Raw genomic sequence first — 19527 nt, forward strand, 5'->3', positions numbered from 1 at the left:
GTTGAGTGACTGTAGGAGGATACAAGATGACTTGGACAGGATTTGTGATTGGTGTAAAGAATGGCAGCTAACTCTAAATATAGATAAATGTAAATTAATGCAGATGAATAGGTAAAAGAATCCCGTAATGTTTGAATACTCCATTAGTAGTGTAGCGCTTGACACAGTCACGTCGATTAAATATTCGGGCGTAACGTTGCAGAGCGATATGAAGTGGGACAAGCAAGTAATAGCAGTTGTAGGGAAGGCAGATAGTTGTCTTCGGTTCATTGGTAGAATTTTGGGAAGATGTGGTTCATCTGTAAAGGAGACCACTTATAAAACACTAATACGACCTATTCTTGAGTACTGCTCGAGTGTTTGGGATCCCTATCAGGTCGGATTGAGGGAGGAAATAGAAGCAATTCAGAGGCAGGCTGCTAGATTTGTTACTGGTAGGTTTGATTATCACACAAGTGTTACGGAAATGCTTCAGGAACTTGGGTGGGAGTCTCTGGAGGAAAAGAGGCGTTCTTTTCGTGAATCACTACTGAGGAAATTTAGAGAACCAGCATTTGAGGCTGACTGCAGTACAATTTTACTGCTTCCGACTTATATTTTGCAGAAAGACCACAAAAATAAGATAAGAGAGATCAGGGCTCATACAGAGGCATATCCTCGTTCTGTTTGGGAGTGGAACAGGGAGAGAAGATGCTAGTTGTGGTATGAGGTACCCTCCGCCACGCACTGTATGGTGGATTGTGAAGTATTATGTAGATGTAGATGAAGTATGATACTTCTTTACTATGTACTCTATTCATGACAGGTTTTTCAGACAGTGATCACTTACATCCAGCAAAGTTGTATCATTGTACAACACGTAGTTCCGGAGATATGACGTCATAAACACTGAGGTGTGTGAAAAGTTGCTGCATCATGTATGACATTTTAATTTATTACATCTTTGCTACTAATTCTATTCACAATGCATTTTGCAGACAGCATCCTCACATTTTGCTGAATGTACCTACAAAAATATATCATTGTAATATGCACAATTCAGGAGGTACAATGTTGTAAACACTGATATGCTTGGAATGCTGTCACATTATGCTTGATGTTTTAAATTATTACTTCTTTACTACTACTGCTCTATTCGTAAAACATTTCACAGTCGGTAGCCACATATACCACTGGATGTACCTGCAAAATTATATCATTGTACAACACACAGTTCAGGAGATACATCATCATAAACATTGATCTGTGTGAAAATAGAACTGCAGAGCAAAATTTGCTGGACATACAATGATATATTTGCACAAATATGTGTGAAGCATGTAAAATACATGTCAAAAAGAGTAGAAATGTATGTACATGGGTAAAAAAGCTCATCCTAAATTCATGGATCGATTTCAAACTAGTTTGGTAGGCATATTAGTTATGACATGAAAAGAAATACTATAGAGGTATGAACCACTAGCCAGCTGTTGGGGTGGGGGTGCTAATGTAGAAAGAGAAGAAGGGAGAAGGAGATGGACAGATGGATAGAATGGAGGAGAAGATAGGCAGAGAGAGAGAGGAGTGAAGTGGAGATGGACAGAAGGTGGGGGAGGAGAGGAACTAATAGAACATTGGAATAAACACATTTGCAGGCAACACCAGATACTCAGGTTCCCCTACATGTACCCAGAGAAGAATAATTCTTGAAACAATGTTTGCAGAGATGTATCGCAGTAGGTATCTGACTCTGCACACATACCAAGACAATTATGATCTTTCTGTGCTAAGCATGTCGCAGATAGTTTTGAAATTATTTACTCCCTTTTCTAAATTCTTTTTAGTTCGCTACTGGGTCATGTAAAAATGTTTTACGTGAATTAAACGAGTAAGTTGTGAGTGACATGAGTGCTGTCAACTTTCCCATCATCTCAAAAAAAAATCCCAATGCCAAGCTGTTGCTGGATCGCAAGTGACTCATGTTGCAAGACTTCAAAGACAGAACTTTTGTGGTGGCACATACACATGGATAGTGAGTTTTGCCATTAACAGGTTTCTCTAAAGTACTGTTTAACTATGGGTAACACTGCAGGTTGCACTGGTTAAATATGTATGATGTAAAATATTGCATTAATTAATTAATTCAGCACATCACATCACATTCTATATGTTCAGAGTTGTGGAGCAAGTCAAATTGTACATTAATTGTCAGAAGCAGCCGTTTTTATCTAATGCATCATACTAAGCATTTTATGAAATTACTGTTATGGCATTAGCTGGATTGCCTCACAAGATTGCACAGTAGGACAGTATGAGTGAAAGTATGCAAAGTATGCCAGCAATCTTGACTGCAAGTCTAATAATTAGAGAGATTTCTAAGTGGAAAAGAGAGAGAATTGAGCTTTTTGATTAAGTTATCCACATACTGATGCCATCTCAGTTTGCTCTGTATCTAAATATTTAGAAATTTAACATATTGACTGTGTTTGTGGTCATTCTGCTAGATTCATTGTTCACTGATTTGTCATCTAGTCTGTAGGTGCATGAAACGACTCATTATTGCACATGCAAGCTTTCTCTTTATTTTGTTTGTTTAAGAAGTTTAATTTTGTACAAAGAAATAGCAAGTTCATGACTTGACAATACACAGTCTTCCTACAGACAAAACATATCAGAACTAAAAACTATTACTTGTCACTAAGGTAAGAACAACACATGAACACACACAAAATTTGTAAAACTCTCTGACAGCTCATCAGTATTAGTGCCCTTCATGGCTGACATGGACAGTTGATTGACAGCTGTGCCATAATAACAATTATACATTTGCACATGCACAACACAACATGACACTGCAGTGTACTGCAAGAGAATTTGAAGCTCGGCCGCTACTTCAATCTCCTCGGGGGAAGTGGAACATTGTCCAGATGGCATGCCAGAAGGTTTATTCACCATCCAGATCTCAATGTGCGTATGAACAGTGGTTCTGCAATTGGTGGTGATGGTGTTGCTGCTGGTGCTGATGCTAGTGGGTGTGATTGTGTTCCACCAGATAGTTGATTGTCATGTGGAACATATGCTAGTTTTATCCTGTATGTGGAGACTGTAGTAGGCTTGCTGTTTACGAATATCTCGAAGGTGCATTCCCCTTGTTGCAACACCATGTAAGGGACAGATCACTGTACGGTGGTTGCAGTGAAGGTCTGACTCTGCCCATGCAGTCCGCCTCCATAGCGTAGCGGTAGCATTACCGGCTACCATACAAGGTGCCCGGGTTCAATTCCTGGCAGAGGACTGGGTGTTGTGTGTCCATCACTTTCATCATCATTGGCTTGCAAGTTGCCGAAGTGGTGTCAACTAAAAGAAAAGGACTTGCAATACAGCGGCTGAACTCCCCCGAATGGGGGCCTCCCGGCCGACAATGCCATAAGATCATTTCATTTTTTCCGCCCATGCAGAGCACAATGTGGGGGCATGTTGGTAGATCCTGATACACGTAGATAGCAGGAGCGCCATGCCTTGCAGCTTGGTGTGGGCGAAGTCAGGGACATGTTCCCTCAGTTGAAGTACAAAGTGCTACAATTGAGACCAGGTAGCTGCAATGGTTGTGCTTCTACAAACTCTCCAAGTAGACACAGGATTTCGCTGTAAAGTACTGCTGGTGACACATCTAAATCTGGTTTATATGTCATCTGGAGGTCCAGTAATATCATTGGTAATGCTGTCATCCAATCTATATTGTGACTTATGATTGCCAATTTGAGTGAGCAGTGCCAGCATTCAGTCATACCATTACTGGCTCAGTTGTAACTGGTGGTACTATGGTGCAGTGTGCCACAGAACTTTGTTAGTTGGGAGTACAATTCTGACTCAAACTGGTGGCTGTGATCTGTCAGTATGTGCAGTGGGCAGCCAAAGCTAAAAATCCACCTTGATGTGAAGGCAAACACCAATGTTTCTACAGACACATTATCCACCAGGATTGCTTCAGGCCAGGTGTAAGATGATCAGTATGGTAAGGATATGACATTGTCTGTTGGAAGAAGGTAGTGGGCCCATGATGTTGACATAGGAATGTGCAAATTTCATTTTAGTAATCAGAAACTTCCCAACCGGTGCGCAAATGTGATGGTTGATCTTGCTCCATTGGCATTTGACACACGTGCCGGTCGATTCACGACAGTCTTTTTGTATTCTCGGCCATACAAAGTGGTGGGAGACTAGGCAAACTATTGACCTGATGCCAAGGTGACAAAGTTGTGCAGGTTGTCGAAGGCCGGCTTGCGAAATGCTACCAGGAAAAATGGTCTTGGTTTTCCAGTCAAGAGGTCACCATATGTTTTGGTGTTGGCACTAGGCACATAGACTAACCTCAATTCCATAGCTGTTGATAGATCATGGAGGTAGTTTGGAAGCTCTTGCTCAGATTTCTGTGCCTTGGTGCATTGGGCAAAACCCATAGAGCTCTAGCTGTTCAAAATGTCATAGAAGCAAGACAGGCAATCGGCCACTTCGTTGTCAATACCTGACACGTGCCTGTTGTATGTGCTGAATTACACTATGAAAACAAGCACTGCTGGTGAAGTGAAAAGTTGTTGTTCCATCATGTCAATTATGTGAGATCTGTAAAAATTGTGAATTCCCTTGCTTCCAGTTATGTGCGGACTGATTTTGTTTTCTCATATATAGGAAGGAGTTCCCGATAGTTAGCGCTCCACTTCTGTTGTGATGATGGCAGTTTACAGGAGTAGAAGGCCGAAGGTTACCATGCAGCCTTGTGGACCTTTTGTAGAACAGGCCTGACAGCTATATGACTTGCGTCAACTACAAGTGCAACGTGTGCTATAATTCTTGATGAGCAAGGACTGCTGCAACCACTATGCTGTGCTGCTACACTTCAAAGGCTGAACTCTTAGTGTCCATCAACTGGATTTTCAATGTCCCATTGATTTTTGGTTTGGCAAGTGCTATGGTTAGAGGTACTTGTAATACTGCTGAGTGTGGCTGACATCAGTGATAGTTCAGTATGTTGAGAAAGTGTTGTTAACTCTTGAACAGTTTGTGGGTGCACAATCTGCAAAATGGCTTCCACCTTTTCAGGCAGGGGAAGTGAGCCCTTGGACAAAATTTTGAGCCCTAAAAAATTGATCAGTGGGTGTCCCAAAAACACACTTGGCTATGTTAAGTACCACACCATATTGATTTAGCCTATCTGAGACTTACATCAGGTATTGCTCATGTTGTTCTGTGGCTGAAGAGAGGATAAGTATGTCGTCCAAGTTGTGAAACAGAAGGGTAGTCCTCATAGTACTGCATCAATAAAGTGCTGCCATGTTTGTGCTTCATTTTTCACTCTGAATGTCATATACAAACTCTCGAACAATCCAGATGGGGTGGTGGCTGTGGTTTTTGTGATGTCTTCTTCCACTATGGGTGTCTGTGTATATGCCTTGGCACAGTCATATACGCTAAAAATTGCCGCACCATGTAATGCATAGCTGTAATCCCATAGTAAAGGGACAGGATGCCAATCCGGCACTGCCTGGACATTGAGGGCACGGTAATCCCTGCACGGATGCCTCAGTCTTTTTCTGGCACCAGATGAAAGAAAAAGGACCATGGACTACTGAATGGCAGTCTAACCTCCTCTCTCTGCATGGTGTCAAATTCTGCCTTTGCGATCGCTAACCAATCTGGGGCTAGGTGTTGAGGTCAACAGGAAACTGGCGGGCTGTCCATGATCTTGATATGATGTACAGTACCATGTCAAACCTCTTTCAGTGGTACTGGGGGTCATGTCAAGACTGGGAACTATTTTAGTAGGCCACAGGTACTGTCCATTTGCCTGCACAACTTTGGCTGAGTGCACCAGTGTGCAGTGATGGAAGCCCGAAGTTGGCAGCCCAGTAGTGCGTCATCCACCAATTGCATGTTCACCGTGTCCGGTAGAAGGTGGTAGTATGCCAAAAGATTAGCACTGATGGTGGGCTCAGTGACATCTACGACCGTAAAATCCCACATGAATGCTTGGCCCAGCCCCAAGTCTGATTTCACACCTTGTGCTGTAGTTTGATATTGAAGAGTTGTTCACAGTGGACCAGTGGAATAATGTTGCTGGTCTATGATAATGTAGCTGTCTCTGGGGAAAGATACACAAGTCTGACCCAGCATCCAGTAGATATTTGCAGCCCCACTTCTAATCACTGATAGAAAGGATCTGTAGTGAGCCCTGGCAATAGGAGGCAGTGTCTGTGTCCAACTGCTGACGCTGACGCTCTACAAACGGGCCTTGGCCTTGGCCCGAGGTGTAGGAGTTTTGACTTGTTACAGTCTTTCCTCCTGTTCCTGATGATGCGGCCTCACTGTATGGTTTGTCCTCTCGTTGTCCGGTGTCTGTCCTGGCTACTAGCATGCAGGCATACTCGTGGACTTTGGTGTTTTCGTTCTTCTTTGACTCGCGCGAGACGTTCTGCAGTGCTGTCTGTAGGTCTGCGGACAGCTTCCTCGCGCCGTCGTGAACCTTCTTCCTCAGCCGCATGACTGCGCCCTCAAGGATGTATTCCCAGTTGCGCGGCATGAAGACCGGGTTCGCGTTGATGGTGTTGGTAACAAACTCGAGCAGAATTGCCAGATGCCCGCCATGTAGCTTGAACGGCCTGTGTGGGAGCGACGGCTTCCATTCCCCTTCCACCTGGGCGAAGAGGTACGGGTTCTTTTGGGTGTTGAAGCGCCCATACCGTAAACATGGTGGCAATCTTCTTCAGCACGTCTGGCATGATCGTGCTGTCCGGGAAGGGTATGATGTCCGTGAGTAGTTTGGCATCCTCTTCTTGCTTCTCCTGCTGTGTTACCTCCCCGCCTGGAGTTGGGGAAGGGGAGGACGGTGCCACGTCCATGGGCGTCTCCCCGGTCTCCTGTATTGCTACAGGTTCCGGGGCGATGTCCATTTGAGTGGCCATGGGGGCGTGGGGGCGGGCGCCTTAGTCCTGTTCAGAACTCGTAGCTCCTCACACAGCTGCTGGAGCTGACGGTGGACTGCAACGAGTTGTTCTTTAAGCGCAGCCCGTTTGGCCGCAAAGGCGGCTTGGAGGCCAGCCATGGCATTGTCAGTGCTGGCTTCGTGCGCTTGACACCGCCACAGTGCGTGGTGCAGCTGGCTGACAGCATGACTCCTTGAGGTAGCTGCAGCTACGCGAGTTGGCGGCGTGTGGCCCGCCGCAGTTCGCGCAGCTGCTGGGCACTCCACGAGGCATTGTGCAACTGCAGGTGTCGTGTGCTGCCGCGCACTTCAAGCACGCGACGGCGTGCTTGCAATCACGCGCAAAATGCCCCAGCTGCTGGCACTTATAGCACTGCACAATCTTGCTGTTCTGCTGAGTGCGCTTGCGCTTTGGCTGCCGTCGGCGGTCGCTGTTGTTCCCCATCGCATGGATGAGAATTTCCAATGCGGCTGCAATCTGCTTCCCTTTCCGTCCAGCCATGGCGTTGGGCTAGTGGCGTTGGCGTGCGCGAGCGACGGTAACGAAGTGAACCGCAGCGAGTCGAGTAGCGGAGTGTGTCCAACTGCTGCTGGCATTTGGTTACATGCGTGGCGATGTGCCCTTGTGTGCCTGGTCCCCAAATCTTCTGTGATGCTAGCAGTCAGAGTGCTGTTCTTGTCCAGATATTGATGGGGTGGCAGAGGAACAACTTCAAAACCTCCAGCAGTACCACTTTCCGTCACCACGGCTGTCACACTGGGATAGCAACTCATCAATTTGCTTGGTGAGAGCAATGACCTTAGCTGGCAGATTGTCATAATCAGCCTGTGTGACCACTGTTGATGCTAAGCCATGACATGTCGCAATTGGTGCACCAGTCAGGGAATATCGTTGATGATACTGGATTACTTGATGTGTGCTGTTATACACATCGACCAATGCATCAGTCAAAGCAGGAACTATAGCATTCGCTATCCTGTTGGCCAAGTCAGTCCTCACATCTGTAATATTATTATGGCTTTCACCTGTGGTGGGTGGTCAACAATGTGTGCAGCTAGTTATGTGACACAGTTCCAGTGTCCACTGTGCAGTGCAAATATCATAAATATTGGGAAGGTTTTTGGTCTCCCATATCCTCCTAGGTTAACACTTCGCAGAGGCATTGTGGTATGGAAACCTATTACATCAATTCTGATTTTATCTTTTTGTATACAATGGCTCTGGGTAGTGTAGTGATCACATCTTCATTCTCAGTGGTATAAGGGTAGACCAGCTGACTAACAACCATTGTGAATTAAATGGAGTCTGCCTTAATATCTCCAAAGAGGAAACTGGCTTCCACTTGCATGAACCTTAGTGCCGTGTTGTGCAGCCGGATTGGGGGCAAGCACACTGTAAGTCGTGAAACTGACAGAATCATCACCTCCGATGAGTCCGTCATATCAGATTCGACATAGTTAAACCCCCTGTTGTTACAGGCTAAATCATGTCAAGGTCACCACTGTGGTCGTACTGCTAGGTTCGTCATTGACTGATTTCTTGTCCATCCTGTAGGTGTATGAAATGACTTATTATTGCACATGCGAACTTTCTCTTTGTTGTGTTCCCCTAAGAAGTTGAATTCTCTACAAAGAAGTAACACACTCTTTGCTTGATGACACAGAGTCTTCGTACAGACAAAATATATTTGAACTGAAAGCTATTTCTTGTTGCTAAGATACGAACAATGCAAAACACACATAAAAACCATAAACCTCTGATGGCTCAGAATAATGCACCATCAATGTCAGTGCCCCTGGTGGCTGATGCAGAAAGCTGATTGACAGCTGCACCGTAACAATGCTTATACATTTGCATGCACAGTACAAAACATGACACTGTACTGCACTACACTGTGAGGGAAACTGAAGCTCGGCCGCTACACATTCTGATATGAAGACGCCTGTTGGTAAAATGGTTGTCAGCATTAAAGTCTTGTCTTACTTGTTTTAAGATGAAGAACAAATTTCATTGTTGGAAGAATTAGTCATGGCAGTTCATCAAACCGACTTCTGATGCGTCTGAAAATTCACAAAAGATTCCCCAAAATGATTAACGACAAAATGCGTGTTCTGATTCCTACTGCTCTAAACTATATTTCAATGTCAGCTTTACCCTAAGGTGCAAAATAAGTGTTGCGTAGCTGAAACTGAGCTTGAATCTATTGTGTATTTAGATAAGAACATTGTCACAGGAAAACATTCTGACTCATTTCTAAACATGTATGAAGGAATCTCAATGAGCATGATCAGCGTGAGCATACAGAGAACAGCTGTGGCATAAATGATGACACAGCGAAATCATTGGCCATCATACTCATTTATTATTTCCAAAAATATGACCATAAAAATTAGACCTAATAATAAACAGTATAGTACAGATGCATTCAAGTAGTCTACTTTATTGTTGTACACTATGTACATCAACAACAAACATAATTTTCAAAAGTTCAGTGCCAAACAAGTTGAAAAATAATTAGTAACCTAAAAAGCAGCAACTTTTTTTAATGATCAGACATTTCCTTGTGTTTTTTGCTGGCGTGATAGGTCCGCACTTGAACTATCTGTGTTATAATTCAGTAGAAAATCACATGTATATTTCTTGTTAATTTTTAAGTAATATATATGCTTGTACTGATTGAGACGGGTGTTATGTTCCAACTCTGAACTGCTGCTTCTTGATTTAATGTATAGATAAAGCTGTGTAGATTAAATAAGTTTTGGAGTACTCCACTGGTGGTGTTCTTGTGCTGCAATCTGGAAACTTTGATACCATTGCAACTTTCTGTTAAATAGTAGAAAGTACTTCTTTTAATAATATCTGTATTGCATCTGCCCTTACAATTTGTGGGCATAAAGGGACACTGCAAATACAATTACAGTGCAAATATTGAACATGATGCTATCTGACAGTCATGAATGTCAGTCATCTTGGATTTGACGGGTAATGGTATCTTTCCTTTTTTTTTTTTTGTGTTATCTTCATTGTAACGGCATGCTCTTTATTTGATGGTGGATCCCACTTCTTGAAGCCAGGTCATTGCAGCATGAAGTAACTGCCAAGTCAGCAGGTACAACAACATTTAGTAAGCTGTCGTTGTTGTACCACTTCAAAAGAAATATAGTGTCCATCTGTAGCAGTTTGTATGCACAAACAATAACAATACTTCCAAAAAGTCTATGATTCTAAACTACTTAACTAATTAAAATTCTTCCAACTGTTGCGATCATCATTTGTCGGTTAGGTAGACATTGGGTGACACATCACCTCACCAAAGTAATGCTTCACACCACACACACTACTGGTTGACTTCACTCCTTTACCTCATAAGTTAGGTAGTTAGTTGCATATTTTATAGGTCATTTTGCATGACATATCATAAAAACTTGAAAAATTCAGTTTACAGTAATAACTGGATTATTAACAACAATATGGAAAGAATAGATTGCTGTTTATCACATAGAGGAGACAATGAGTCAGAGATGGGTGCAGTGAAAAAGAATGCTAGAAATATGTTGCTATAAGACAAAGTCCTTCATCAGACATAGAAAACTCTTAACACATTCAAACAAGCACAACCCACGCACATATGGCTGCTGTCATCTTCAGGTGCTAAGGCCCGACTGCGATTGTGTCTGAAATGAGCAACACTCTTTTCTGAGGTGGATGTGAGGATACAGACAAGGAGGGATAGCAAGGTAAGTATGGGGGAAGGTGCTGGTTCTGCCTGGGGGAGCATGCAGGAATGTGATGGGTACAGGAAGGGAATGCTAAGGTGCAGCATCGTGGCACTGTGCTGGGGGAGGGGGGGGGGGGGGGGGAGACATGAACAGGGAAGGGAAAAGGCCTATGCAGGAGCATTGGTGGGATAGAGGACATGTTTAGTACTAGAGGGAGAGCAGGGCAGTGGATATGCAGGTGGAGAAGAGGGACTGGCAAAGGCGAGGGGTTACAGGAAATAAGGGATATGTTGCTGGGAGAATTCCCACTTACACAGCTCAGAAAAGCTCATTGTTGGGAAGAAAACAGGTGGCACAGGCTGTGAAGTAGTTGTGGAAGTGAAGGACAATATGTTGCCCAGCTGACTTGGTGGCAGTTTGGCAGTGGCCATTCACACTGATAGCCAGCTTGTTAGTAGTCATGTCCACATAGTATGTGGCACAGTGGTTGCAGCTAAGTTGGTAGATCACATGATTACTTTCATAGGTGGCTCTTCCTTTGATGAAGTAAGACATGCCTGCCTGTAACAGGACTGGAGTAGGTGGTTGTATGGGGGCAGTTGTTGCATGGATACGAACCATGAGGCAAGGGGCTGGGAGCAGAGGTGGAGTAGGGATGGATGAGGATATTGTGTAGGATGGATAAGCAGCAGAATACCACTCTGGGAGGAATGTGGGGGATGTTTCTCATTAGGGCGTGATTAGAGGTAATTGAAACCACGTTGGAGAATGTGATTCAGTTGCTCCTGTACTGGGTGGTACTGAGTCATGAGAGGGGGGTGATCAGACAGTAAGACTGTGGGGGGTGGTAGGTATCAGGGAGATAAGGCATCAGAGATCTGTTTCTGGACAAGGTTGGGAGGGTATTTTCTGTCTGTGAAGGTCTGAGTGAGAGCCTTGGCATATTTAGAGAGGACTGCTCATCACTACGGATGTGATGACCACAGATAAAGGCACTGCAGTCTGGAACCGAGCGACCGCTACAGTCGCAGGTTCGAATCCTGCCTCGGGCATGGATGTGTGTGATGTCTTTAGGTTAGTCAGGTTTAATTAGTTCTAAGTTGTAGGCGACTGATGACCTCAGAAGTTAAGTCGCATAGTGCTCAGAGCCAACCACAGATAGGTAGGCTGATTGGAAGGGACTTCTTGGTGTGGAATGGGTGGCAGTTGTCAAAGTGGAGATGTTGTCGGTGATTGGTAGGTTTGATGCTGACATTGGTACCGAAGTAGCCATCCTCGAGATTGAGGTAGACATTGAGAAAGGTGGTTTGTTGGGTTGAGGAGGACCATGGAAGTGAAAGAGTCCAGAATATGAATAGGGTGTCCTCACCTTTGATCCAGATCATGAAGATGTCAGTAAATCTGAACCAGTTTAGGGGTTTGGGATTCTGGGTGGTTAGGAAGGATTCCCCTAGATGGCCCATCAACAGGTTAGCATAGGATGGTGCCATGCAGGTGCCCATTCCTAAAACATGGAATTGTTTGCACGTGATGCTTTCACGTGACAGGTAACTGTAGGTGAGGATATGGTTGGTCATGATGACTAGGAAGGAGATTATAAGTTTGGAGGCAGTGGGGCATTTGGAAAAGTTGAGTTCTATAGCAGCGATGTGCGAGCCCTTGGGCACTGGAGATGTTGGTATAGTCCTGCATTGTCCTTTCCCCATCTCTACACCTCTCCCCTTTTCCTCTACCCCCTACCAGCACCACTTCCCCATGCTGCACGTAGCAGCCCTATCCTGTTCTCACCACACTGTCTCTGCACACTCTTACAGGCAGCACTAGCACCTCCTCCCCACACCTATCCTGTCATCTCTCCCCACCCCACACCTCTTCTGTATCCCCACTATCCACCCAAACAGACTGTTGCTCATTTGAGATACAGTCGCAGGTGGGCCTTTGCGCCCAGAAACAACAGTTGCCATGTGTGTGTGAATTTGGTTCTTTATGTCTGATGAAGGACTTGGCCCAGCAGCTGAATATTTCTAGTATTATTTTTCACTGTGCCTGTCTGTGACTTAAAACTTTCTATAAGTGTTAAGTAACAATTTTTCAGATAGTTGTTAACTCGATCCTGGATTTTCCAGTGTTTGATTTTGATTAAATTATTATTTAAATATGGTTTCATGCTGACTAATTACAAAGGAGTTTGTATTAGCAGCAATATTCACGTTTCTGAGATATGGTCAATTTAATGAAGTATAATGAAAGTAATTTTTTTTCTCCTAGAATTGTAATTATTAATCTCTTATTCCTTCTGAGCTTTGTTATAATACATTTAATGAGATAAAATATGTACTATGATGTTGTAGATAAAATACTTAATTGCTTAAATATTTATCAACAGGATGATTGAGAGTGATAACTACAAGTTATTCTTATGGCATGCTTTTGTGCAATGAAGATTTTCTTTCTTAGAACTCATCAATAGGCACTTAAACAAGACTGACGATGCCACTTGGGTTTTCATATGCGTCCTCCTTCAGAGCTAACAGAATGCACAAGCACACACATACACATGCACAGCTACAATATCCAGGCTGATTGCACTGTACCGACAGTGCAGCAGCTCAACTGAGGTGGAGGTATTATGTCCAGTGGAGTCAGGGAGAGGAGAAAGGGATGAGTAGTGGGAGGGAGGCTTGGAGCAAAAGGTTGGCTGACACCTGGGAGAGAAAAGCAGCATGTGCACAGAATAGAAATGACACTGGTGAGCTTATTCTGGTGTAGGCTGGGATATTTTCCTGCAACACTAGCTTCTCTGAATTATGTACGTGAGAACTGTTTGCAACAGATCCTTTGATCGTGTAATCCCCCTGGCCTGACTCTCCACTAGCCCTACTTTCACCCCACTCTGACTCTATAATCGCACTTGCCTCAATCTTTGCTAATGCCTGCACAACATCCACCTCCACCCATGTCCCCATAACTTCCACTTCACTTATTCCACTCTCACCCTACTCTGTTGATAGTCTCCTCTTACTCTGTTGTATCTCCCTATTCCAATACACACCTCCACAGCATTATGCACTTCACACAACAACCCCTACCTATAACACTGTGAGCTTACCTGGCATCACATTCCTATTCTGTGTACCTGCTGCCTCTACTTCCCAAATGTCAAATACACTTCCCTGGGAATGTGCCACCCACTCCTTATTTTCTTTTTCTCCTTGCCCACTCCACCTGACAACAGTGGAGCTGTAGTCTCTGGACAATATTGTCAGCTGGGGCAATGTAACTGTACGGCTATTGTGCTACCTCTGAAGCAGGATTTCTCTGAAAGATGAGAAACATCTTCAGTCTTGTTTACGTGCTCATCAACACCTCATCTACTAGGGTTGTTTTTTAAGTAAGGGCCGTTTTTATTTTTTTAAAAAAAGATACAAATACTTTTGTAAAAAACTTTATTTTCTGATTCTGCACACTTTTACCTATTTTTCTACATAGTTGCCTTGTTTATTTAAGCACTTGTCATACCGTACAACTAAGTTTTTAATTCCCTCTTCAAAGAATTCTGCCGCCTGCTCCGACAGCCAAGAGTTCACGGCCGCTTTCACTTCATCGTCGTCACTGAAGTGCTGCCCGCCAAGATGGTATTTCAGGTACTGGAAAAGGTGAAAATCGCTAGGAGCAAGGTCGGGGCTGTATGGTGCATGGTCCAAAACTTCCCAGCCAAAAGAATCAATCAAATCCTGAGTCTTTTGAGAGTTGTGAGGCCTAGCGTTACCGTGCAGGAGCAAAACTCCTTTTGTCAACATGCCGCGCCTTTTCTTTTAAATTGCTCTGCGGAGCTTCTTTAGAGTTACACAGCATGCATCTGAGTTGATTGTCGTTTCTTGTGGCATAAAGTCCACTAGCAAAACACCGCACTGGTCCCAGAACACAGTTGCCATAATCTTGCGCTTTGACAACGTCTGTTTGGCTTTGACCTTGACGGGTGAGGCTGTGTGTCGCCATTCCATCGATTGTCGCTTACTTTCAGGAGTGATATGGGATACCCATGTTTCATCTCCAGTGACAATTTGACTCAACATGTCATCCCCTTCTTCCTCGTAATGAATCAAAAAGTCCAATGAAGTGGCAAATCTCTTCCCTTTGTGGTCCTCTGTGAGGAGTCTGGGTACCCACCGAGAACACAGTTTCTTAAAGTTTAGGTTTTCAGACACAATTTTGTACAAAACCGATCTTGAAACTTGTGGAAACTCCAAAGAAAGAGTGGAAATTGTGAATCTTCTGTTCTCACGAATCTTTGTTTCGACTGCAGCTACGAAATCATCAGTGATCACAGAGGGCCGGCCTGAGCGTTCTTCGTCATGGACGTTTTGACGGCCATTTTTAAACTTTCTAACCCATTGATGCACTTTACCTTCACTCATTGCATTCAAGCCATAAACTTCTGTTAATTGACGATGAATTTCTGCAGCTGATAGGCTTCTCGCGGTCAAAAAACGTATCACTGACCATATCTCACACGCAGCAGGCGATTCAATAATCGTAAACATTATAAAGTAGCACAGCGATGGGTACACGTCAACTACAGAGCTGCAACTTGCATCAGTGTGAACGGGAAGGATGCCGGCAAGTGGCGCTGTGGCTTGTTGCGGCGTCCGCGCGAACTACGGGACATTACGCGCGAACGGCCCTTACTTAAAAAACAACCCTTGTGTATAGTGAGTAGCATGCAATTTTTTATGTTACCTTATTTGATGGTTAATTTTTTCAAAGATAAGCTTTCCTCTTGAGCTACAATTGTTGAATATTACTTAGCTCACCTTTCTCTTCTTGACCATGGGTGTATGACTTTATAAACTACTTCTTCAAATAGTGCAGTCTGTGCTGGAAGTTACCTAATATAGCACCATACCTAATTATTTTGAAGTAAATACGACAGCATTCTTCAGATACATGGGCTGTGTATTCTTTTAGTAAATCGTCATGATAAACAATTGTTTCTACTGGAACATAAAATAACTGTTATATGCAAATGTCAACTTGGCTGTTCAGAATATGACAGCAGACTGAATATATTTTTCAATTTTCTAATGGAACGTTCAGGTTGGAATACCAACAACTGTGGAAAGGATAGACTGCTACTCACCATAGAGATTACGCATTGAGTTGCGGACAGGCACGACAAAAAGAGTTTTACACATTAAGCTTTCAGCCAAAGCCTTCATCAGAAAAGAGAAAGATATAGACATTCACACACACGACTGTTATCTCTGGCTGTGGTGTGTGATGTGTTCTTGCTTGTGTGAATGCATGTTTTTCTTTTCTGATAAAGGCTTTGGCTGAAAGATTGGTGTGTAACAGTCTCCTTGTTGTGCCTGTCCACAAATCAGTGTGTAATCTTTATGGTGGATAGCAATCTACTCTTTCACAATTTTTGATTTTCCAATCTTCTTGTTTTCTGCAATAGATTTCAGCATTGTTCAACTGTAGCTCTTGCTCCAGGGCTAATGTGTTACTCCAACCTGGGCCAACGATACATGGAACATGCTTACATGCCCCACAGACACTTCTTATCATGAAGTTACTGCATTTATCGTCCCACCTTGAAGATGCACATCATTCCTCGAAGGGACTTGCCACCTGCAAAATATGCAATAAAAATATATGATAGTTGCCCTGTCCTATTTATTAAATCATTATTATTTGATTACAAGCATCACTCTGAAGTGATATGTAACACCAGAAATTGTGTATGACTTAAAAGAATGAAAATAAGCAAAGTCAACTTACTGATTTCTTTCTCTCTAAGGCTTGCAAAAACACAAGATGTGCAAGTGGCTGAATTGAGTTGTTCTAAAATACATTTTTTTTCTAATTTAAATCTCATCAATATGTACACCCAAAAATCTTGAAGATTCTCCCTTTCTCAGTAACTCATGCCCATGCTTTAAATTGAGTTTTTTAACATAGAGAGAGAGAGAGAGAGAGAGAGAGAGAGAGAGAGAGAGAGAGATTATTGGTAGAAACCTATTTAATAATTATCCTAAATATATTATTTCCCACTACCTCTGTTGCTGTTTGTCTGTTATGATTGATTATAATACTTCATCATCTGCAAAAATAACTCAATCTGCTTGATGTGTATTAAATGGAAGATCATTAAAAATAAACCACTGGGGGAAAATGCCCTCCAGTAGAATTCTGACCACCTCGAAGCATAACTTTTTTACTACTTCCTAATTTCGCTGCTGTAGAGAATTCTGCACAGGGAAAGCCATGTATGAACTCACAAATGTACTCGTGGTGTAAGTAAACAAGAAAACTTCTCTGTTGTTACCTTCTGTGACTTGACTGTGAAGATGTGTGCTTTATGAACCATTAACTAAAACTAAAATGTTATGCCATTAGTAACTTGCTTCTGACATTGATGCAGTCTTACCTTCGTAACAGAAATGAGAAGAGTCTATTGACAAGCTGCACCATGGAACAAAACTAAAATAGAAATGATGAACACGAAGTTAGAGCTCCACAGAGTTTGGTACTAGGCTCACCCTACATCTTCATGGCTAATCAGCAATTCAAAGTTGGGTGCCTGACAAACAGAGTTTGTCGAAACGCCTTCAAGCTATTTCTCTACCACCACTCCACTCTCAAGTAGCTTGTGGAAAAAAAATGAGAACTTAGATCTTTCCAGGTGAACTTTGATTTCCCTTATTTTATTACACTGATCATTTCTTTCTGTGTAGGTGGGCAGTAACAAAATATTTTCACATTCAGAGGAGAAAGTTGGTGATTGAAATTTCATGAGAAGATCTTGCTGTAATGAAAAAATGACATTGTTCTAATGATTGCCATCCCACTTCCTGTATCATATCTGTGTAACCTTCTTCCCTATTTCACGATAATACAAAATGAGCTGCTCTTCTTGGAACTTTTTCTGTGTCCTCCATCAATCCTATCAGATGTGGATCCCACTCAGTGTGGCAATACTCCACAAGACAATGGACGAGCATAGACTAGGCCATCCCTGTAGTAGACCTATTGAATCTTTTAAGTGTTCTTCTTATAAATAACAGTTTTTGGTTTGCTTTCCCCACAACATTATCTGTGAGATTGTTCAGATTTAAGTTATTAGTAATCGTAATCTCTAAGTTTACAGATGAATTCACAACCTTCAGATTTTTGTGATTTATTGTGTAACCGAAATTTATCAGATACCTTTTATTGGTCATGTGGACAACCTCACACTTTTCATTATTTAGAGTCAAATGCTACTTTTTGCACCATACAGATATCTTGTCTAAATCATTTGCAGTTCAGTTTGATCATCTCATAACTTTACAAGATGTTAACTCACAGCATCATCTGCAAAGAATCTAAGAGGGCTGCTCAGATTGTCTCCTAAATTGTTTACATAGATGAGAAACAACAGAAGGCCTATAACACTTTCTTGGGAAACTCCAGATACCACTTCCATTTTAGTTGATAATTTTCTGTCTGTTACTATAAATTGTGACCTTTTTGACAGCAAATCCCAAATCCAGTCATACAACTGACACAATACCCTGTAGGCACATAGTTTGATTACAAGTCGCTCAAGAGGAGCCATGCCAAAAGACTTTTGGAAATAAAAAATATGAAATCAATTTGACACCCTGTGTCAATAGCACTCATTAGTTCATGCAAATAAAGAGCTTGCTGGGTTTCACAAGAATAATATTTCCTGAATCCATTTTGGCTACCTGTTTATGAAATATTTTCTTAATAATTTAAAATGTTCCAAAGTCCAATTCAAATCAGTGTTAGTGATATGAGTCTGTAATTCTGCAAATTACTGCTGTTTCCTTTCTTATGTCTGGGTGTGACATGTGGAACTTTCCAATCTTTAGTTACAGATATTTTATCGAGCTAGCAGTTGTATCTGATTGCTAAGTATTGAGTTGTTGTGACAGCATACTGTGAAAGGAATTTAACTGCTATACAATCTGAACTGGAGGCTTTGCTGCTTCACTGCACTGAGGTTATCTATTTAGAAGATGTTGGCAGTTGGAATCAGTTTGAGTTCTGGAATATTTACTTAATTTTCTTTGGTGACGGAATTTCAGAAAACCATATTTAGGAATTCTGTGTTAGCAACAAAGTCATCAGTTACTTCCCCATTGCTGTCATACAGTGAAGGTATTGACTGTGTGTTGCTGCTGGTGTACTTTACATACCACCGGAATCTCTGTGGATTTCTTCCAGTTATCAAGACAGAGTTTCGTTGTAGAAGTTATTAAAAAACAGCTTGCATTGGAGTTCGCACTAAGCTTTGAGCTTCAGTAAAACATTGCAAATCTTGGAAATTTCACATTCTTTAAAATTTCGTGTGGTTTTTTTGTTGCTTCTGCAACAAGTGTTTTAACCTATTTTGTGTACCATGGGCAGTCAGTACTATCTCTAAATAATTTATTTGGTGTATATCTCTCAACTGCCATTGATACTATTTCTTTGAATTACTTAATAACTTACCTAAATGCTCATCCAGATACATTTAAGTGCAGTAGCAAAACTTAAAATTGCTGATTACACAAGCTTGTTAATCGAAGACCCCTAACTCAATCATAGCAGATCTGGCCAAGAGTTTAAGTCTAATTTCATGTATTGTGCAATGTTGAATGAGTAAAAATGACTAGATGGTATAAAAAATAGACATTAAAGATTGTGCACTAGAGGAAATGCCTTGTCTGAAATTCCTTGGTCATTCACTGAAATGCAGTCAACACATACATGAACTAACACTTATTTTACATTTTGAAACATTTCTCATTATGCTGACTTGTAGGTAAGAGTGTTAGATTATTTTTCATACTCTG

The 19527-nt window shown here is 42.3% G+C and overlaps 1 protein-coding gene across 5 annotated transcripts in view; it reads left to right on the forward strand.

Moving 5' to 3' along the window:
* The window catches only part of LOC126457665 (transmembrane channel-like protein 5), a 294095-nt gene that overhangs the window by 34305 nt on the left and 240263 nt on the right, over nucleotides 1-19527 (forward strand). The gene's annotated exons all lie outside the window — the stretch shown is intronic.

Source organism: Schistocerca serialis, chromosome 2 (assembly GCF_023864345.2).
Source record: "Schistocerca serialis cubense isolate TAMUIC-IGC-003099 chromosome 2, iqSchSeri2.2, whole genome shotgun sequence".
NCBI classification, from domain to species: Eukaryota; Metazoa; Arthropoda; class Insecta; order Orthoptera; family Acrididae; genus Schistocerca; species Schistocerca serialis.